This window comes from Dermacentor andersoni, chromosome 9, assembly GCF_023375885.2.
Source record: "Dermacentor andersoni chromosome 9, qqDerAnde1_hic_scaffold, whole genome shotgun sequence".
Lineage (NCBI taxonomy): Eukaryota > Metazoa > Arthropoda > Arachnida > Ixodida > Ixodidae > Dermacentor > Dermacentor andersoni.
Window position 1 is genome coordinate 60,114,289 of NC_092822.1, and position 24,026 is coordinate 60,138,314.

Genomic DNA, 24,026 nt, shown 5'->3' on the forward strand with positions numbered 1-24,026 from the left:
ATATAAATTCTTTTTTTTCCCTTTTTAATCCTAAGATCTGGCTGAACCCTACACCGTACCTATATCTACTTACTCCTCCCCCCCCCCCCCCCATTCGTCATGCACACTCCCTTTCTCTGACTACTTATTTTGCCAGAACTAATGTGTTTAAATTCTAATTCTTTCCACAAACAATTAGCGACTGCAATATCTTGTCACCTGACTGCCTGTTGTCCATTTGGCTGTTGAATGCTACTAGTTAGATTGCTTTGTACCCCCCCCCCCTCATATTTATTCTTTTCTAATTAGCTGTTTCTTGTATTTCATATCGCTTGACACTGTGTACATTGTTCACGTATTTCAACTTACAGGCAGTAATTACGACATGCAATATTATTCTGTTGCGTTGACTTTTGGCGCTTGTTGCAATTAGTCCTTTTTGATTTCCGCTATCATTATTACTATTTTCAATATTGTTGTTGATTGTTGCACTCTGCTTTGTATATTGCCCCTCCTGCTTGGGACATGTGGCCTGTCTATAAATAAAAAAAAAGAGAAATAAGGGAGTGCGTCAGGAATGGTGATGACAGAAAGCCCAGTAATTCTATGTAGCCACTACAAAGCCGTTCTGTCTGGTTTTTAGACGTGCGCACAAGAGCGTAACAATAAATATGTGACCTCGCCGCGTTTCAGATAATGTGTGCCTCTCGAAAAACAGGAACATTGGGGTTCACGCTTCGACCTGCACGTTTGGGGGGGGTGGGTGGGGGGGGGGGGGCACACGGTCGCATATCATTTCCGCACACTTACTCGACTTTCACCCTGCACGACTGACCTTTGAACCGGCTCGCCACGGTTCGAAGGTGCATTTACGGGAAGTTCTTTCCCGCAGTCTCGGGACGGAGCGCGGTGCCGACTAATTAATTTTCGGTGGCGCAAACTTACTCGCACTTGTGCGTGCGACTTGGCACCTAGCGCGGTGGTGTAGTGCATAGCAAACAAACACCGAGCCTCATTCCGTATTCCGATCTCTGTACACAAGAGAACGGGCATGCGTACACTGCTTTTCGAGCTTTGCAACGTGGGACCACCGTCGTTTATCACGGCACCGTCTTCGTTTGTCCCGCAGGTATGTATCGAATCGTGCGTCTCATTACTGCATCTCTCTCTCTCTCCCTCTCTCTCTCTCTCTCCGCGTGTGCCCGAGCGTATGCCGCGTCGTGGGAATCCTTCGCTCTTCCTGAACATCGCCGTGCGTGCTGGCCCTCTGTGCGCACGCTGAACACATGTGCTTAATTACTCTTCTTCGGACCCGCCGTAGTTGCTCGGGGGCTATGGTGCTGGGCTGTTGAGCACGAGGTCGCGGGATCGAATCCCGGCCATGGCGGCCGCATTCCGATGGGGGCGAAGTGCGAAAACACCCGTGTACTTAGATTTAGGTGTGACCACCTGGGGTTCCCAGGTGGTCGAAATTTCCGGAGTCCTCCACTATACGGCGTGCCTCATAATCAGAAAGGGGTTTTGGCACGTGAAACCCTATAATTTAAAAATTACTTTTCTTCGGAGCGCAAGTCCGTGAATGGAGCGTGCTCACGGACTCTAACAGCTAAGCGAATATTGAGACAGAGCGTGCCGATTGCGCTAATCGCTATTATAGTAAGAATGCACGGGGGCACTGGTTAAAGAAAAAAACCTGTTGCACCTGTTTTGACGAGACTAACTGCGTGGTCAACACACATGCGTAACATATACGGGCTGACACAAAGCGAAGAGACACGCAAAAAAAAAAGTTGAAAAGACAGTTCCTGAGTAGTCGCCAAATTACGTGTCATAACTTCTTTCCATGCGTCCTTTTACTGCGATGAGTCTCGAGTAACCAGGAGGCGCCACGCGTTCATGATGAACTCTGTTCTCTTTCAAGCAGCCGCTATATGTGGACGCTTGCATGTGAGCAGCGCCTTCGTTCCAACCGGCAGCGAATGGTTAAGAATGCTAATGTAGTTAAGGCGACGACCTCCGCGAGGTTCCTTTCTCTCGGCACGCCGCTTCAAGCAAGGCCCCTACCGCCACCGAATTGCACGCACACGCACGGTACTCCATTGTTAGCCTCTGCATGCAACAATTATAAAGCGTTATCGCTCACTGGCCGCTTCCCATCGGACTCACACGATGTCGCCGCCGCCTCCCTAAGCAGGTTCTTCGCTCTTACTAGCACGCGCAAAGCGGTCGACTTCCCCCCCGCTGAGAGACCTGGGTTTCCTCGTTGCACTGTCCGTTCCAAGCTTCTTCCTAGACAAGTACAGCGGGCAAAGTGCAGCAGCGGTGGTATTATGCATGCGCGAACCGCCTTGCGTGAAGGTGTGGGACACTTGCATCACGCTGAATTCAAGTTTGGAAGACGCGCGCACCTCCGTTCTCCACGCTACATGCTCAAACTTATGCGCGGGAGAGGGCAGAGGGAAGTCTCTAGTTTTTTTTTGTTTATTTCATGATTGAACCATTTATCAACTGAGCCTATGCAACCACGCCCTGACAGCGGCCGCTTATCGCATACGACGTGGTATAGGGCCTTGTTGTAGGCCACCTGGAAACGTAAAGTGTGCCGCTTAAGCTGCGTGGAGGAATTGATTGCCAGCACTGTTCCACAACTGTGCACCAATAGCCAGCGCCACACGGATATCCATGAGGCGCGCCGAGCGCGGGCTTCCATAGAATAGCGATCGCATGCATAAGTGAAATCAGATTGCACATTGATTTCAGTCAGATTGGCCAGGCCTCCGTGTTCTTCAAACCCCCTCGACTCGAAGCGTCGGATTCTCTGGTCGTATAGGAATGGTCGTCGGCCCCGTTTTTTGAGTGATGCATCCGCAGCACTGTAGTAACACTCCTCGGCAGTTCTTGTGATGAGGGTTTTGAGCACGCGATGAAAGTGCTTGAACTATAAAATGAGAGTCCTGGAATCGCATAGGGAACGATACCGAAAGGCATGGACTACTTCAGTCGAAAGAAGGTGCTGCCTTCCACTTCCGGACGTTGATGCATGGCGTCAACTCGAAAAAAAAAAGCGTTTAAGAATGGGCCTGCCGACAGGAGAAGCAACTCATTCCCGTCTGAGCTTACAAGCTGACCTGACTAAAGAATTCAGTCCGTGAAAAAAAACTTTAGCGTTGCGCGGAAGGCGTCTAAGGACGCAGGCATTGCAGACGTCGCACCTCTGGGGCACCCGAGATGAGATCGAATGAATTCCGTCGATGTTTGTCGACGAGCAAATAAAAGATTACATGGATTTAGCTATATGTTGACTGTGCGTTATGCTAAGTGAATGCAGTGCGAAATGTTACTCCACCGCGTTTTCATCGAGCGTCTGAAGTTATGCGCACATTTACGACGCAGGAATGCGAATGTTTTACACTCGACACCGCCTTAAGACAACGCACATAACGCGTAAAGTAGATTGACGTTTATATGTGGCTCACCGCTAGAGGTATACTGTGTGTATACGGCCTATTTTATGCGGCTCTTGCATATGCAGCCTAGGGCCCGCTCAGAAAACCGCCCGCATAACGCTAATTTTCCTGCGGTATGTCAGATCAAATCTGTCCAGCTTACTAAGGGGGCTCAAGTATTAAAAATATGCGGCTCAAGGTAATGCGGCCAAATCGAACATTTCTCATGAAAGTGTCTTCTCACAGACAGGAGCCGCCAAAAGTAATTTTGCATGCGGTTTTATACACACAGCATAGAACCACATTATAGGAAACTGATAACACCCATCACGGAAACATGAAACACTAGGAATCGAACCCGGTTACATCGCGCGACAACCACGCACTCTAACCACTACACCACATCACCACGCTTGCACACAGGATTCGCATAGTTATTTGTACTTTACAGCTACTTGTGTTATGCTATATCACGCATAACATTTGTGCTTCCGAAGCTATCGTTCTATGTCCATCGTTCCCCGCCCGCGATCGTGTGTGTTATACGTAGTTCATGGAACTATTACCGATGCTTACGTTGTCGGTAATAGTAAAGGAGTATTTAAATGAGTAGCAGTTTACGACTACCGTATTCGACTACTGTAGTGTTGGAAAAAAAGGTTAATATACGGAACGTGGGAGCTGCACAAACATAAACGCTGCTTCGCTAGGAGAATGTTATTCTTTTAACGCGACAGCGTTAAGGAGCTCGTGTCGCAGAAAAGCCGGTGTCGGTGTCGGAGGCGTTGGCCGTGAGCGAAAAATACCGGAAGGCAATTCACAAATGAAAACAACTTGCAAGATGGGCTGCGTGGGAATCGAACCAGGGTCTTCGGAGTGTGAGGCGGAGACGCTACCACTCAGCCATGAGTTCGATCGTTCAAAGTGGGACATAACGCCTCTAGTGAATGCGGTGTTGCCTTACAAACGGGCCGTAGAGAGCTATACCGCTGTGTATATAGGTAATTATGAGCATGTAAATTACAGAAGTCGCAGTTAAACGCGTAGCGAAGTACGTTTTATTCCTTAACGTTTTGTTCTTCTTTCGTTAGACTGCGTATTGTTCGCAGCAGTCACTGCTTAACCCGGAACTCTGCTTCGTCTGAGGAACCTTCGACCGCGTTCACAAGGTTCAGTCAAAAATGATTCGCCGCCAACATGCACAGCGGGAATTGTCGGCAACTGCGCATGCTGATAAGTTGAGCTGCCTCTACGCTAATGCCAACGCTGCTCCGCCATCCTGAAACGTCGAATAAACGGGCGGGGATTTGGCCGGCACGTCCGAGTTTGTTGCACCGACAAACATTTCTGTTACCTTCCGCTGGCCAGATCGGGGATGGCCTGTCCCTAAGATTGACATATAATGCTTTTGTGAGTGCGAGTACTTGAGAAGAAAATACTCTCGAAACGCATGTTTTATGCAGCTCCGTTGTAGTTAGTGCATCGGTATTTATTTTGAAGCAGCGTAACGTGTCAGTATCTTCTTTCGTGAGACTACCCCAACTGCATTGCAATCATCGGTAGCTTCACTGTTTTGCGCACGCTAGCTCCTTTTCACTCTTCACCTGCCAGGTGCAGTAACATGGCCAGCAGCGAGCGTGGCCATACCTTCAGAGGCGTCGGGGTTAAAAGAAAGAAGGGAGGAAAGAAGTCGAGGCGTCCACGCTTAAAAATATTATATTGTGGGCCTTAGCTTCCCGAAACATGCAGTGGATAATGGGGAACGCTGTAATAGAGAGTTCCGGATTTTGCGACCGCCTGGGGTTCTTGAACGTGGGCCCATAGGATGACACAAGCGTTCTTGCATTTTGGTTACGCCGGATTGCGACAGACGCGGCCGAAACGCCAAAGCCACTGCGTTACAGCGGCGATGTGTCGTCGAAAGTACAACGATTCCGCTGTTCGGAAATGTCGTGAAACCAGGCGGGATTTTGCCGGCGCGTCTAAGCTGACAACGGCTCTGTTCCTAAATAGCCTTGCAAGTCGATGGCTCCAACGTGAAATGAGGCTGGAATAAGCGCGACTTCGCCCATTGTGTCTATAGTGCTACATCTGTATGATCAGCACCGCCGCAATTGTCACTTTCTGCTATGAACTTACGAGTTTATACACTCGTGACATGCGCCACGTCCTCCTCATTGGCTGCGCCGTCACGTGAACGCACGCTCAACTTTACGAGGACCGTGGAACCGCCGCGGCGTTGCGGAAGCGTTCTCGTCTCGCAGCCCGGAGGTCCGGGTTCGATTCTCACCCAGACCAAATGTACCAAATGCTCCATTCAAAGCCATTAATTTACCTTCTTTACAGGAAACTCCCTGAGAAATTTGAGCATTTTGTGACGTATTTGAACTCCTGGCGCCGTCGACCATTTTTCGTACCATCTTTAGGTCACGCCGACTACGCCGACGGATTTTCGCGTAATGGGATATAATGTCTTTGCATTACAAAAAAAAAAATAAACTAAAATTAGAATTAAAGTATGGGGTTTTAAGTGCCAACATCATGATCTGATTATGAGGCACGCAAAAATAAAATTCATCAGATAGAATACTCACATTATCTGATTTATGCATACCCCTAGGGGTACATACGGCTCGACAGATAATGCATGGCGAAGCCTATGGTGTAGGGGTGGGCCAACTTGAAACATTGGGGTGGGCAAATTGAAATTTTCGGGTGGGCCAACTGAAATTTGGGGGTATACTTACGCATACTTAGACAATTGCAGGGCAGTTTCTGCATAATTTTCTGTTAAGCGGAGTTGCTGACTACTATCGAGTACGACGGGAATCTTGAACGCATCATGGCTTCAGAAGCAGCATGCGCATGTGTACGAGCACGTAGCACAATTCGAATTGATTCTATTCGCAATAAGCGTTTAATTCCTCATTGCAATGCAGCCGCAGATGCGCAAAGGCGAGCTTTCTGGTTCTTTTTTTCTCTTTCCCCAACACGGCCGGCACCGCCGCTGTCACGGATGGATGAATGGACTGATGGCTGGATGGATGGATGGATGCTATGAGCATTCCCTTTGAAAGGGCGTGGTGGGTTGCACCACCAGGGTCTTGGTATTTTGTCTAATGTCCTACCTATACTTAAAAAGCAAGAAAAAATAAACAAAAAGAAAGAAATACAGGATCCCCAGCAACAAACTTTCTTAACCACTAAAAGGAACTTTGTTTATTTTTTGTACGCAACCGTTGTCAGCGACCCCCACATATTTTTCTGCCACCAAACTTCCGATCGCCTCACATCTCTATAGCGGATATGTTTACCTCCCGCCCGCTATCGCTGAACCCAAGGGCTTCCAGGACCTCAGACGAGCCTAACCCAAACGCTGGGTCTGTTTCTAATAAAACACGTTTCATCTTTTCCGTAGCTTTACCGCATGCATGCCCATGCTTCTCCTTCCTTGTTATACCTCGCTTTATAAGTACGCGTTCTAAGGCATCCAGATCCCGCTTCGAAAAGTAGGGCTTCCCTTTTAGTTATCATCAAAGGCTTCTTTCCTGATTTCCCTTTTTTTTCCCTCTTAGGTTGTTTGTTACTCAAATCAGGTTGCTCTGGTCTCCACGGAGACCGGAGCCATGTGGTGATGATGACACAAGAAAACCAGTGGCGGTGACGCGCGCTTTTTCCGCTGTGATTGGTTGGCCTATTCGGCGACACAATAGCCATGCTACTCCCACGGTAGACGCCACATGAAGTCGCGTAGTTGGCCAGGCAGAAATGACGCCGTTATCGCACCCTACGACACATTACTGGAGCGTGCGCGGTGCGCCGGGGGAACTAGAGGAAGCAGTAAGGCTGACATTGTATCCACAACACGGTTTTCGAGTACGTCTACAAGGGGACGTACCTGTTGTACGTGCCGATAAAATTCCACGGCCATAGAGTAAAATGCAGGTGCGTTTAACCCTTGTGGTCCACGATTTAAGGGTGCGCCCAGTAACATGTAACGAATTTTTGTGCAAAGAAAATAGCACACGAGTACACGCACGGTACACTGATCACGCTGTAACAGGCGGAGAAGAAATCACAGAGCGTGCAGCCGGCAGCGGACAGACACAGATCGGAACGCGAACCCACCACGACAGCGTGGTAGCCCAAGCGCCGCGCGACAGACCAGTTCTGTACTGCCCGACTAGAAAAAGGAACCAAGAAGGGACTGCAACGACCTACTAACCCGTAATGGTGGCTGTACAACGTGACAACCGTACCACACATGGCCGCAAAATGCAGATTGTGCCAAGTGCCTTTTTTCTAATAAGGATGAATCATACCCTTGAACATCCTGGGTATTTCGCCTTATATCTTCGAGAATTGAGAGCCACGCAGAGTCTGATATGCCATCATAGGTGTAATGAACGCCTAAAATACCAATCAAATCGCTCTTTTGAAGACGGAAAAGGGACTTAGGCGTGTCTGTGGGGAACCAATGAAAAAATAACGACATTTGCAAAAATTTAGCGCAGCACTTGAAATATTTCCGTACTCGGTGAAAATTCGAAGGCTGCGGAATAAGCTGTCTTCATTCTTGAGATGCAATGTGATGTCATCGGCAAATGCTGTCACCTTCACAACACCGCTACCAGGCAGTGGGAGACCGCGCACGTAAGGATCTAAGTACTGAGCGCAGAAGTGGCTCAAGGCTCAGTGCAAAAAGTACTGGGGAAAGAGGGCACTCCTGATGGACACCACGAGTGACGGGAAATGGCGCACTTTCATGGCCATCAAGAAATAATGTACTTCGGATATTTAAATAGGCATTCCTAATAAGCTCAACACAGCCAAGTAGACAACACTCTGACCGCTGCCGTTGGAGCCAACGCTACACGCATCTCAATGTAGGACTCACTCCATTCAGCATCAACAGTGACACAACGTTTCTCTATAAATTTTCTTGAACCGAGCCATCTAAACTGCAACTATATCTTATTTTTAAGAGCCAAGGGACTTTATTTGTAAACATGCACCGAAGTTTATTTCAAAGATTTGAAAAATGCTCAGCAAAGTATGCTTGAAGTCTAATAATTACCCCTATATAAAGAAGCATTCCTTCCAAGTTCCACCTTAGGCTTTTGTAGTTTTTAGATTTCTCCGAAGCTCCATGAATTTTTTGTCATTTTAAATGGACGCCAAAGAAGAATGTCGACTTAGATTAAAAGATTACGTTTCTATACACAGAACAAAGCTTTTCTAAACAAGCAAATGAGGAAAATTAAAGAAAACAGTGGTGCCAGCTGTTGTGGACTCGAAATGAGCTCCACAGAAAGAGGTTACGTGGAGATTGCGTCAACTCGTCCGTATTCGGAGCGGGCGTGTCAAATTACGCAAGAGCAGCGGGACTTTCCACGGCAATTTTCTACGCAACAAGGGCACATACTGGAACACAGAAAACGATAAGACTTCTAGACGAATAATCTATCGTTACAGCTTGACTCAATATTTCCCTGTAGTGTTCCTTTACATCCACTAAGGAAACCTCCCTCCTGGACAAGTAGCTGTCGTAAATTCTGGAAAGCTTCGTTGGATACTAGTAGTGCTAGAGCGATAACAATTATATGGCTGCATGAAGGGCATTCGCGCCTCGTGCTCTCCCGCACTCTCGACGGCGCTTGCGCAGTCCGCGCCGGAAGGATTAGAAGGCATCCACAGAGGCGTCGTGCGCTAGCCTGCAGAAAAGACAAAAGCCAAGTGGATGCACCTTCACAATCCGCTCGATTGGGGATTGGCGGAACCCAAGGCAGCACACTGGCTTCCGCTGCTGGCGTAAGCGTTGAACGTATACACTCTTAGTCAAGTCCTGCATAACGTCCTCCGTATAAGCGGTACGGTTCTAAGTTCAGTAAAGACCACCGCATATAAGCGCACTTTCAAGCGAGAGTGTGCGTGACAAAACGCGGGCGATCAGCTGGTCACGGCTGTATGCGGTCAACGAGCAAACAAGGTTGTTATACAGCCCTGCCAATTTGGCGCCCAAAAGCGCGCCGAAGAATAGAGAGAGTGTTCCTAAGCAAAAGATACAAGAAGCGGAAAGGGCGCCGTCATGGATGAGCAGGTGACGGCGCTCTACTCTGGCGCCATCTCGTAGCAGTCGTCACCGCAGAGCCCCTGTTGCGCAGCACTACGCTTTTATTCTCACGCTTTTGCCGTACCGTCCTCTTCTGCTTTCCGCCTTATCGTTCCGCTGCACCCTCCTCCGCTTTCCTCCTCACGCTCTCTTCGCTATCGCCGTCTTTCATCTCCCGCTGCGCTCCGCGTTCGCTCTTTCATCCTTCGCTGTGCTCGTTCGCTCGGTTACGCCGAGGGAGGACGCCGAGGGCCGACGCCGACGCGAAACGCAGGAACGGTCACCTAAGGGCTGCGCTCCAAAATATTCCTCCGTCGGCTTATTGCCGCAGGCTTTGAGAAAAGTTATCGGCGGGGCGCTTGGCTAATCGTACTTTCTCGCTTGGTGAAATTATGAACGGTCTCTCGATACAAACTAAGCTTGTGTGATGTGAGTAGGTAATGAACATTCATCAATGCTTACCCATTAAGTGAAAGGTCCGATAGGCGTTGCTATGTGGTGTGTCAAGTGAACGATCTTCGAAGTCGCGCGATGCATCACCGCGCCCGTGTTAAATTGTGTCGCGCACATTTTTCAAGTGATGTTTGTCCAATAAGGTTGACGTTATGGAAGACGATGCCATTCTCTCCGATAGGGATGAATACGTCAGCAGACGCCCTTCCACTTTATATTTTACGACGGTAGTTCATAACGATGAATGAAGCCTTGGGTACATCCGCTTCTTTTTCGTTGTTTCCGGTTGTTAGAGTAATGATTCCTGTTGGTATAGTAGTTTATATAGTAAGCAATTTTTTTGTTTGTCTGAGGTATCGAATGTCCCAATCGCGATATTCGTGGTCGTGTTATTCACGTGCAAATGCGTTAATTACTCCCAAATTAGCAACATTACCGAGCTTATTCATACATGGCGCCGCAAGTTGCGTGTTTAGCTTCCTGAAAAACTTGATTGTCATATCCTGAAGCCAGAGCTTGCGTCATGAGCTACACTGTGGACCGTCTTCTATATTTCAGATGTGCTCAGAAATATTGATGCCATTCGTCCTTGCCGTATAGAAACAACTTACTGTAACACACACGACAACTGAAGCATCAGTCTGAAATGCTACGCGGACGTATGAACAGCAGAAAACGTTTCCAATTGACACCTGAAATTTTACAATGCATAATGATTCGCTATATAAGCTCAGTTTGTAATTCAACTACTGCGTTCATTAATTTGTAACTATTACAATCTATAACGCAGTCTTCACGCTTTTTCTTCACAATTCTCTCGTTAGTGATGTTATTCTCTCGTTATTGTTAGTGTACCGAAAACCTTGGACAGCACCCTGCAATTTTCTTGTAAAAGGGCTAACACTCTTGTGTTCAAGTCCAGCTTTTACAACAGGATTGCTTGCTGGGCTACTTGGCGCAAATTGTTGAATAGGAAACCTCCAAAATGTAGACACTCACGCAAGACAAGTGATCAGAACGAGCAGTGAGTTTACAGCTCTTATCTTCTAAGTCCGATGCTCGTCCTGTCCGCGTGTTTTCCTGTGTTTGTCTCGCAGGTTACTTCCATTGAAGCATAGTCGCTGCGCGGAGCCTACACGGTACAAACCAAGCAGACTATACCATCGTACAAGCGCACCGAACATGTGTTCGAGCGCGATTGCAGAGACCGCTGCAGGCCAGTGGCGAAATCCTACTCTCCCCTAACATGTAGCTTATGCATGCGCTACATAAAAACCGCGTGCAGTGCGGTACCAACGAGTATTTATAGTACGTAAATGTAAATTTAATGCTAACATACACGTATCTAACGAGCGCCTTCCCAATCTTTGTCAACTGAAGCAAACGCACGCACGGCGTTCGACAGTCCTAAGCAGACGACGCGAGCCTACGTTACATGCGGAACGCTACCGCCGACGTCATGTTTATGCGACGGGTGTAGCGATGACCTAGTCAGGTGTTGCACTGCCCCCTGAAAGCATGTCGCAATCAGTTAAACACTGTTGCAACAGCACCCCCCCCCCCCCCCCCTACACACACACACAACCGATAACCACGACAAAACATACTCTGCATGCCACAACTGCCGCGGTTCGGGCTTCTTGCTTCTATAGCAAAATAGCTCCGACCGGCTTCAATTTTGGAGAGCCACCTCCACTCCAGAAGTTTAGGTACGTAACCTCCTTGCAAACCAAGGGAGAAGTCTTCGCCTCTGTGCGTTACTTTAATGGCGTAGAAGAGGCAATACTTCTCCTGCCGGGAAGGAGCAAAAAGCATGGCGTGAGCCGGCGGAAGAGCCGATTGTCTTCAGTCGCCATTATCGTCATTTCTTTGCACCTACGACGACTGTGTTCGCGCTGTGGAGTCACTTAAAAAAAATTAAATTATGGGGTTTTACGTGCCAAAACCACTTTCTGATTATGAGGCACGCCGTAGTGGGGGACTCCGGAAATTTGGACCACCTGGTGTTCTTTAACGTGCACCACGGGTGTTTTCGCATTTCGCCCCCATCGAAATGCGGCCGCCGTGGCCGCATTTTCCGTTTCCCGCGTTTCCCGATCGAATCCCGTGGCCGGGATTCGATCCCGCGACCTCGTGCTCAGCAGCCCAACACCATAGCCACTGAGCAACCACGGCCGGTGTGGAGTCACTTGGCCGCGTTGATTATGGATGCTCCCAGTGATCTCAGTGATGTTCAGTTCCACCGATGTTACCGGAACTTGCAAGAAACCAATGCAACTTGGAGAACTTGTGAGAGAACGACGGCCACGCGCACTGCGCCGCTAATTTGCTTTCCGACACTGTGCACAAGCGTAAATTCCATTGCAGTTGTTCAGTTCGTTTCCAAACTATGCATTTACACTAATACAAATGACTTTGCCCCCCCACCCCCCACCCCCCACCCCCTCTAAAAAAAAAAAAAACGTAGCTAAGTTTTGGAACTCTGTTTGAAGAAACTCAACTTGGTCTTATTAGTTGTACGTTATTCACTTTGCGTTTCAATATAAGGCTTGCGAGTTTTTACGGGTGGCAGGTGTCTGCTGCGTTGGCAAGCCCTGGCACTACCCCGAACATTGCTTACTGCAAGCATGAACAAGCAACAGGGATTGGACGCAAACAGCCTTATCACAGGTATCAGCTAACAATAAAAAGAAAGATGCCGCCCTGACTCAGAAATGGAACTCTAAATTTTTTTTTTATCCCGAGACACACAGATCAGGTAACTTTACCGTTTTTTGGCCTCGTTATATCACTTCATAATATCCATATTTAGCTTCTGAAAGCAAGACAGACGCTACTGCCTATATATTGTGAGATGCTATATGTGAGTCTACTGAGCTCAGCCTGGTTAACCTGCTTGCCTTTAATTTACGAATTCTTTCTCTGTCTTTCGGTTATGAAGGTCGAAAACAGTGAAGTATCGTACCTCTAGTAGTGGAGCTACGCTGTGAACAAGTCCTTGCTCCTTTCGCAGGCCCACTACGCACCAACACCTCCTTTTTTTTTTAAACCTCCGGTTCGCTTGAAAGGTCCTTTGTCTTTAAAAAAAAAGAAACTAATGCGGCTCGGTAGGCAGGTCGGACGCTGGCACGCGCCGCGCAACGCTTTCAGCGGTTTCGTCGCTGAAATCCTCGAGATCGATCAAGATGAGGTAATCGGCAGCGAAGACTCTTTCGGTTTCGACGAAACACCTGGATTCGACGCCACAAACGAGAAACGCGTGAGCGCAGCCCCAAGCGAAAGAGCCGCCGTAGAGCTGGATGTCGTAGCCATCTTTGCTCATTTGGACAGTGTTGCCAGCACAAGTAACGGATTCGGGAGTTGCCCATACCATGAGACTCAGGTGGCGCATACCGATGTGCCACATCGGCACGGACCAAAAAAAAGAAAAAAAGAACAAAAAAATTGATGTCCACGGCTCTCTACCTATCAGACCGGAGAAAAACGGAAACGATGGAGCGTCATCTCACAACATCAATCCCAGAACCCAGCTTATACCTACTATTCTGTTGACCTCTAGGCCACAGCTAGTATATGATCTTGTGGCTGGCGCAACATGGCCTTAGTCGCTTTTGTGCCATTAAACCCGAATTAACTGACTAACAACTAGTATATGACTGTTGCTCAAACTGATGGCCGTAAGGCTCGTGACCGCATTTATGACGAGATACGACTGTTTGTCGATAAATACGGCGAAGACGCAAGCCGCATTGCACACGGTCCTCTGAAGACTCAATTACTCGAGTTAATGCCGGTTTTTACGAGCCGTACAGAGGCTTTGCGAGCGCGGAGAACGACCGCGAAGCCAGTCGCTGTGCCTGCAACCTTGCAGCCTAGAGAGCGTTCAATTGCTGCAGTGCAGACGGTGATGCGTGTTAGATGGGCAAACGCAACGACGCTGCACGAGGGAAAAATGAGGTGGGCACTGGGAACGCGTGACCTGCTCATAAAACCGACCGCGCTTGTGCGTTCACGATTGCGCCAGCATACACAGGCCTCATGCGGCTGTCATCACCCCCGTGTTAACGACGTAAACCTGCAAATTTTAAATGACACGCAGAGCGCTACATGCACTGATAGCGTAGTCCAGATGAAAGGTTCGATGATGAATACTCGTCATTGTGAAATGTCAGCAGCATTAGCATCAGCCATGGTATCTCGGCAGCCATAGCGCACGGCTGCTGAGAACGAAAACGAGAACGAAGTTCGAGTTCCGGCCGCAATGCAGAAATGCTTGTGTGCTCAGATGAGGTTCAATATGGCGCAAGTTAGCCCTGAACCATTTCTCTATGCCTGAACCTTCCACTACGACGTTCTCATAACCCAGTGCCGATTTTGACATAAAACACGACAAAGAAAGTTATTTGGCTCGAGAAAGAGACGTCAGTTATAGATACAATTCAGCGAACCATACGTCCCTCACACATCAATGATAATTGAGCAACGCTGATCCCTATACTCGCACGATCATCGTCGCCTCGCTTGTAGCGAAAAATCCAACGCGTGATCAAGAATACACACAAGTCGGGGTTTTAGCATCGGCTCCACGAGAAAGCCAGACTAACTTACTAAAGTGCTGCAGCACTGAACGCGAGCATGTGCGTTAGAGTGTGAAGATCTTTTTTTTTTTTTTACTCATTCTCATCGGGCTTTTCGCTTTGTTATGGCATTCCCTCTCCAATCCGCCCCTGAGTTTTCAAGTGCGGGTGTTTTTTGCAGTGACGGTTTTCTTGAAATGCCACAGCCTTTTTTGATAACTGCAGCACAGCTTTGGAGAGCGCTGCAAATTCCGACTGATGAAGTGACGCTGAACGTACCCGCGCGCTAGCTGCCGTTCACCGTTCGAACAGGTGGAGATCGATAAAGGCATATCGCCAGCCGGGAAAGCAACGGCTCATTAGAAGCTTTTATTGTATTTATAAGAGCCGTGGTTTGTTTCTGAATCTTTGAACATGTTATTTGCTTTTTCTTTTAACTAGCATTATGACGCTGCAGCAATGCACGTAGGAACTAAATGCCGAGAACGTTTTAGCGCCCGTCTCATCGCTAAAACGTCAATCACTTAACGGAAACAGTACTCTGGTCACTGTGGCTTCGTGTATACACGTGTGTACCTCTATATCCTAGGCAATAAAGGACGCCTAACAAACGCCTCGATCTTCTGATGAACTTCATTTCTAAATGTCGAATCAGAACGTCTGTAAAGCAGTGTTGACGATAACGAGTACAATAAGACGGATCACGTGGTTAGTTTCGGAACGCACACCATTGCCGCGAATGATTCTGGTAGCTGTCATTCATGGGCTGAACGGAGGAAATGGTAGTAATACCATGAGTGTTTTTTTTTTCTTCATTTTGTTTTATATATGATGACACACCGCCTTAGCCCTGGAGGTTATCAGACAGGGAAGGGAGCATAAAAAGACTCCCTTCCATGCTTCACTCATGGTTGCGTTGAACTCAACTAAAGCGCGACATCAGCGAGAACTACTGGGATCACGGCTCGGCCGGGCAAGTGCGCATGCGCCACGAACGTGACGAGGTCAATCTAGGAGAAACAGGATACAAACACGACAGACCAGTCCGTTGCGATACCACTGTACTATAGGAGCACGAAGAAGAGACGCGGAAATATATAAAAAAAAATATACGCTAACCTCCCGTACGCGGGACACGACCAACCAAACCCGATCGCGCCAACGGGTCGCATCTCTCCTCGCATCGAGACACGACGACGCGCCCCCTCCGACACGACGCTGCATCGCGCTTGCGATTGACGGGCAGGCCGCACATAACAACACTGTATTCAGAGAGAGATCGCGAAGTCATTGCACATAGACGCGAGCCGTCCCCCCCCCCTCCCACCCCCCATAAGAGGCGAGACGGGGGTGGATAGCGGTGAAGCGACCACGAAGTCGTGACGTCGGGGCTGCGCAGCGATCAGGGTCGTAGAACGGGTGTGTGCGCTCCGCTCTCGGAGGCCTGTCAAGCCAGGGGTTACACCGGGCGCTATGTAGCCGGGAAGGACTTGGTGCAACGGTCACTTCCGGCATGCCATCGCTCCGCGGCGCGCTCGGCCATTGCCGCGCATTGTGTTGGCGGCCGGCAACACCGGTGTATACGTGCGTGTGTGTTGTGTAGTATACATACACGGTGCTCGAATGTGAAAGGAAGCACGAGATTTGCCGTTGAAGCCGGTACTTTTTTTTTTCCTGTACCCCCTCGCCGAAACAAAAATATTCCACGCGATGGATCCTTCATCACGAGAGCTAAGCAATCAATATATGAATGAGTGACGTCCGTAGTTGCACAATTGCAGAAATCGTTGTTTTGATACCGATTAAGTGTCGTGTTTCATATCGGTGCACTCCATACATATAGTTAAAAAAAAGGAAAAGAAAGAAAAACAGCTCTTGTAGGTCATTGAAACGAATGCAAGAGCCATGTACAGGGTTCATCCGGAATCGAAATAAGAAATGCAAATTAGTTCACCTTATGTTTCAATTCACGAGCTCTTCTTTTCCTGCAGACGCAAATTGATAAAACACTGTCATTGTATGTATGTATGTATGTATGTATGTATGTATGTATGTATGTATGTATGTATGTATGTATGTATGTATGTATGTATGTACGTATGTACGTACGTATGTATGTATGTATGTATGTATGTATGTATGTATGTATGTATGTATGTATGTATGTATGTATGTATGTATGTATGTATGTATGTATGTATGTATGTATACAACCTAATTCTGGGGTTTCACGTGCCAAAACCATGATACCAATATGAGGCACACCGTATGGTGGGGGAGACACCGGATAATTTAGACCACGTGGGGTTCTCTAACGTGCACCTAATTCACGGCACACCAGTGTTTTTGGATTTCCCCCTCCCCATGGAGATGGGACCACCGCGGCCGCGACTTCGGCCTGCCCTCGGACTTAGCCGCACAACGCCAAGGCCACTACGCCGCTATGGTAGGTGGCTTATTTGGTGGTACATGGTTCAAAGTCGCTTTCTTTCTCGATAGAAAGTTTATGAACCCATTTCTTTTTTCAGATGACGCGTTCTCCAAAACAATACGCAAACTGTAGCTTTAAAACATAGTTACTAGAACCTTTAGAACATTCTTTATATACCATCGGAAAAGTACTCTTAGTTGCCGAAGTTTCTACATACCTGCCCTGTAATGCGCGTTTCAAAAGTAAACGCTGTGAGATCACAGTCCTAAAATGCGTTACTTGATGTCATGCATGATATATTATGGAGAGATTCCTTTAGAGGGCCTCAAGTAATTCAACCGTTTATAGCACTGCAGACATAAAATGATTAAAGTTAATGTGGAAAGTCTCGCATTAGTGTTATCAATGAACCAAGTTAACGATCGTCATTGTCCAATGCGAAAAGGGCTTTGGCCGGGAAAGGATTGACAAGCTCGAACTTAAGCGTTGAAAGTTTATCATTTTCGTAAAGCATAGAGGTATTGTGTGCCATAACTGACGCTATCGTTTTTTTATATGTATTTCAATAATGTTCAATCGGTCGTACGTTGTTCTAGCCAGTTCGTTTCTGTATTCGCCATTACCATTTTCTTAAGATCTTTCTTAAGTTTCTTCATTTCTACATGAATACAACAGGCAAGGACGTAAAGGTATTATTTCCTCGACTTCATTGTCTGCTGGCTTCATGTGGTTCTGAGTAAGAAAAAATCAAGCACCCTAGCTCTTCTTTTTTCATTCGCCCCGTTTAAGCGAAGGGTTCAGTTAGTGTAACCTGCTGCGCCTTATACAGGGTGTTTCAGCGAAAACTTTCGAAAATCTTTAAAAGTTGCCTGCGACAGATATCAGAATTCTAGTTCATGACCTGGTCTACTCGAAGCGGCGGACAATACTTGCACAAAAAAATTGAGATGCAAAATCGACTTATTAATAAAAATTCACTAATTTAATTTTTAACTAATTACATTATGGCCCATATTTGAATTTACCAATTATGGCCGTACAGTTCTCAAGGCGGATTTACTTGGAACGAATTCTCAGGACGACACCAGTTGCGAGATATAAGTTCCCCAACTTTCGACAGAGATGCATTGGCGTTCCAGTTAATTTGTCAACAAAACGTTGTTTCATGCGCCGTTTCTATAGGGTGTACTTTTTTTTTAGTTGCAATCATCTTTAAAGAAATTGCCTGTGGCACACAGTACAATTTTAACACTTGATGTCAATTACTCGATGAAGCGGCCACTGCTTCCACGAGAAATCAAAAGGCTTAATTGAATAATTAACATAATCACGTTGAATAACTTTTTAATTACTTTACAGCACATATTTCAATCTACGAATTATAGCCGGTAAGTTCACAAGGCTGAACTTGGACTGAATTCTCAGCACTGCCCCAGTTCCGAGGTATTAATTAAACAGTTAATTTTCTAAAGGAAGTGCTTTTGTATGCATTGAAGCACAAAGGTAACTAGAACACCAATTCATTTAGTCGGACACATTGAAAATTAATATCTCGAAACTGGTGCAGTCCAAAGAATTCATTCCAATTGGATCCACCTTCCGAACTCACTGGCTACAGTTCGTGGATTAAAATATGTGCCGCAGAATAATTAATTATATGATTAATTAGCGTAATTATGATAAATATTCAATGAAGCATCTAGGTTTCTCGTAGAACTAATGCGCGCCCCTTTGGGTAAGTTAGATCAAGGATTAGAATCGTGCTATCTCCCACAGAGAATTTCTTAAAGTTTGCTGCACCAAAGAAACGCCCTCTATACCGGTTGTGATTGGGAGTGGCCTTCACGAAGGCTTCCACTACGTTGATTGCAATGACCGACAGTGTTGCTTGCGACGTGTGCGGCAGTGAAGAGAACATCGAACACTTATAGTGCCACTGTCGTCGATTCGAGTCAGAAAGACAAACACTATCTATCCCATTGCAGCGACTGGACGATCGGCCGTTGTCCGTGCAATCCGTACTCGAAAACCGTCCCCATTGCTCATCGGCCTACAAGAATGTGAAGACAGTTTTGTGTTTCTTGAGGGCGACTGGCCTATGTGAACGCTTTTGACTAGGTGGGCCCTTCCGCGCGCCTGCGAGACCTCACCGCGTCCTTCGTTTCCCTCCCTCTTCCCTCTATCTCATCTTTCCATTCTCCCTTTCTCGCCCCCCTCCCCCCAGTGTGGTGTAGTCAAGCAGACCCATTTCCTCCTCTTCCTTTCCTTCTCCTCCTCTACCATCCCGTTTACCGCTTTTAGGGAATTTGTCATTCATCCAAGCGTGCCTCGCTAGTACTGTTATTTAATTGTTTATACTTATTTTCTATGCTTCACGCCACTTCTGCTGCCTACATAGCGCCCAAATTCGGCGACAAAATTTGCAAGCATTTGTACATGTATACTGCCCGTCTACAGCTCACCGAACTGAATGCAGAGGTATTGCAGAACACACGATCGAGGCAGGACACAAGACATATAAGGAAAGGAACAGACGACTTCAGACAAAGCCTTCCTTTTCATTGGCTTTCCTTTTTCTCAATAAGCTCAATTTATTGGTCTGCGCTGAGCTCTATGTCTTACCTTGTATCCCGTCTCGTCGCACAGTTTGTTTCACTGCACCCGACGAACCAACTCGCTCAGCTTTAACTTTACTATTACATGCGGAGTTCTGAATAGAGAACAAAGTATGGAGCGATCAAAGCACAGGGATAACAAAAGTAGCAACTACGAAATGACGCAATACTAGGGGCTTTCTGAACATGTTCCATCCCGACATTGATCCACTCTGCCCAGATTGTGACACTGAATATTGCTCATTAAATCCCATGCTCTGGAAGTGCCCTGCGTTACAGGATTTTAACCAAGAAGAAGACTGGACGAAAGCCCTCGCAAGACTCCAGACAAGACGTCCAGCTCCTGGCTGCCCAGAGGGCCCGCGAACGAGGGGAGCGGCATGGCCTCTCTGTTCCGACATGGGACCAGCCAACGGCTGGGTATGGACCTACCTAGTAGGCTCCCTGCCTAGCTCCTCAGGACCTCAATAAAGTTGTTTACTACTACCACGACTACTACTACTACTACTACTACTACTACTACTACTACTACTACTACTACTACAACTACTACTTGTCCTATACGAACTGCCACTGGCAGCAGCAGCTGCGACGTTCACAACAGCCGCTCTTGAAGGATGGCAGCAGTCAGGCCGCTGTGCCCCTGCGCTAGTCAGTATACACATACTATACAAAACACGACATTGTCCCCCGGTGACTGCGTGCCCGACGACGCCGTGACAGCTGGAGAACGACACAGTCGTGACGTCCTTTGCATACTTAGCGCAAAGGAAACGGCAAACCGCTTTCCTGCGTGCATGTGTGTGCGTGCGTGCGTGCGTGCGTGCGTGCGTGCGTGCTTATGCGCGCGCGCGCGCGTGTGTGTGTGTGTGTGCGTGCATGTGTGCGCGCGTGTGCGTGTGTGTGCGTGTGTGTTGCCAACGCACTTGCACGAATCTGGGTTTGTAGTGCATTCGTGCTCGCATGCCTGTCGGACATGGATGACCGTGAATTCCTTCGAGGACAACACAGCACAACGACGTCAAGTTGTATATGTCCGGGTTTGCTGTCGTCCGAGAAGCTTTGAACAGCTGCGGTCCACCGTAGCTATTTGCTTTGCCTACGCCATAGTTTACGATGTGACAGCGGTTAATACCTCGAGACCGGATTTGCTCTATCTGTCCTTTCCGTTGCGCCATCGTCCAATCGCAGCACTCGTTATTCCACCTCCTCGCGCACAGCTTACCAAGCTTACCAATACCGAGTAATGAAGTATCGTAATTACAATAGAAATGGAGCGCTTTCAAGTCGAAGCAGGACAGTACTACAAATATCATCGAACAACCAAAAGAGAGAGGTATAATACATGAAATATCGATTTCATGCACTCAAACGAGGTTAGGGTTGCTGAATGTCGACTATATCCAGATACATCAGCATTACCGTTTCAAAAGATGATACATCAGTAAGGGTAACCATTTCTTCCGGCAAATCATTTCCCTCTTTTAATAATCAGCTCATCGTTTTGCACACTGCAGGACGAAGGCGTTTCGCAGCAATATCCAATCACTCCCGTCTTGCGCTGGCTGATTTCACTCATTTAGTGACAACACCAAGGGTGAGTTCTGACATTTTAATACTCTTGCTAAAATTGGCTGGACTTTCAAACGATGATCTCTGCGTCAAGAGATGTGATGCACCGGAAAATATTCCTGGCTGCGAAAACTGTATTGCTGCAGTATATCGAGTGAAAAAATGGCAAACGAGATATCTTGCGTCGTGTGTCAAGATAATAGAGATTAGGTCGTCGTTTGAACACTGATGCGCTTTGATAATATTAATATGTAGATAAGATAAAGCTGGCTGCCTTAATCTGCACAGCGTCAAGCCGTCTTGAAAGGTCAACGACATTTGGAAGCCATGTTATAGAAACGTATTCTAATGCTGGCATAATTAGTGTCGTGTATGCATGTAGCTCCGCTTCAGAATTGGTAGCCGAGAAACGGCGTTTTATTAGACTTATAATTATTAGAAGCCTTATTTGTAATATACTCCATAGATAAAATATTCCCCGTCAGATCAGGCGAAAAGCGAACACCCAGATACGTACATACATGACTGGGTTCTTGCGATTATGCTGCTTGTTAAATAAGTATTTGCAGCAGTATTAGTGAGCGAAGGAAATGTGATCAGCTTCATTTTATCACAATATTACCCACTGATGTAAACAGATCATCCTGTAGGGTCATTGCCACAAGTGGGCTGGTTATTTGTCTGATTAAATTGCCGCCTGTAAGAAAATTCCGCAGGGGGTGTCAATGCACATCTCTGTTTAGCGAAGACGTGACCACGTCTCAGTTACTATCGTGATGCAAGCTTCACGTCTGTCCAAGCGGCTTAACATTCGAAAATGAACGGCAGTACAACCGCGGTTATTGAGTGCTTCTATTTCGTTCCTATCTCTTCTTCTTTTTCTTGCGCTGCCGCGCACTTAGAAGCCACGTGATACTAACCACAGCCAAACGTCGCTGCTTTCATCGTTGCAAACGCGACAGATCCGGTCCAACGCACCACATGCAACGCCCGCGATATCCGGCCAGTATTGCGCGACCAATCTGCGCATTACGATTGTTTTTTCCCTTTGTCGCCGATCGGCGCGCAAACGTGGTCCTCAGCCTTTCACACAATTCCATGTATCCTGGTTTCCGTATTCAGTAACGGACTATATTGTACGTGCCAAAGCAACTATAGAACTCACTGGTCTTCATGCTGCGATTCCAGACGTAACACGTTTTGTAACGTATCGGATATAAGGTGTATGGTGTATAAGCATGTAAGGTATACGGTGTTACACGTTCCACTGAAGGATTATATTTTTTTTATGCCTATTGCTGTCGTTCACTCATGTATTGCTTTTCGTTGTACTCACTGCGACAGAGAGGATAGTACGGCTGTTAATTAGCACCTGCTATCCCAATAGCACCGTTAAACGAAGTTTCTAACAAAAAATAAACATACAGAAGATGGAGAAAACACCGAAATCATTTCACACTATCTGACAAAAATACACCTACTTAAGAATCAACCTACATAATATTAACACAAGGTGAAGAGACAGAAAAAGTGTTTCAGCTGACTTGTGCCAAGCGTTCAAAATGCATGGTACTTCTAACAGAATGAGCTGAGCAACCTTCACTGTCATTCCGATCACCTTAGAGTGGTATTTATTCGACTTTGGAAAACTAAACATACACTCGAGCCACCTTCCTGAAAACAATCGTAGTAAATTTTTTTAGCAAGCTTATGGTTTCGGTTTTATACCGATGCGTCACAAGCTAACTGGCAACCTTTAAGATGAGTAATTTGGCGTAATCGCGAGAAGTAGTCTTTTTTTTTTTATTAAATGTGTTTAAGGAGAGGTTGGTGCCTATGTGTGGCGCCGACTACTCCTCTTCTCTTACGTGATAGTTATCGTCAGAAAGTTGCCAACAATCACCAAACTGGACGAATAAAGACGTGAACGAACATTCACCTACTAATCAATGCAATATAAATAGTCTTGTTTGCTTGACAGGATAGTGACAGAATAGTGATAGCGCGTAGTGCGTACCCGTTCCCCCCCCCCCTTTTTTTTAGCGCCACACAAGTTAGGCGAAACGTCATGAACATAGTGTGAACAGATCACGTGCAACGTTGAGCTACCGGGCTCCCCCTGACACTTAGCTGACGTGGAATTGCGTGTACCGACAGTGTTGTGCGAGCATGGTGCGAGTAAGAGCAAATCCTTTTCAGCTTCGGCTGTTTTCAGGTACTCTCACAACCAAAAAAGAAAAAGAACGTTGTTCTTGGACAATCTTGGAAGTGTCGCAATCACAGCTGTTACGCATCGCAAGGAATACGACTGCGTACACTCGCTACAATTAGAAGAACATAAAAATACTGGGGTGTCCCAGTGGTAATATTATTCTATCTTGTGAACCCTTACAGTTCACGTGTATTTAAGTTTTGACACTGGTTGCTGTTCTGGATAGAGTGATTCCGCATTTCGATTGGGATAAAACCATGTAAGGCATGCATACAGAGGCTTAGACAGACATTAAAGAGCTTAAGGTAATCAAATTGATCCGTCGCTTCGCCCTATATACAGTACTCCTCGCAATCAAGATGTTGCTTTGGGACCACATGTCCTCCAGTATTGTATAAATAAGTGGAGCCAAAGATAACTCCCATTTTTCTTGCACTAATCAACCGCATACATGATATTTGTCTAAGGGATCATGTGAACGCGCTTACGTTAATCATTTCGTTATGCGATGATGGTAAAACTGAATTTGTCGCAATAATAACTTTCCGACTCGAAAGTTACATTTCAAAATGCAGGGTTTAGCGTTTCAGAGCAGCTCACTGGCTGTGACATATAACAGATGCCCTATT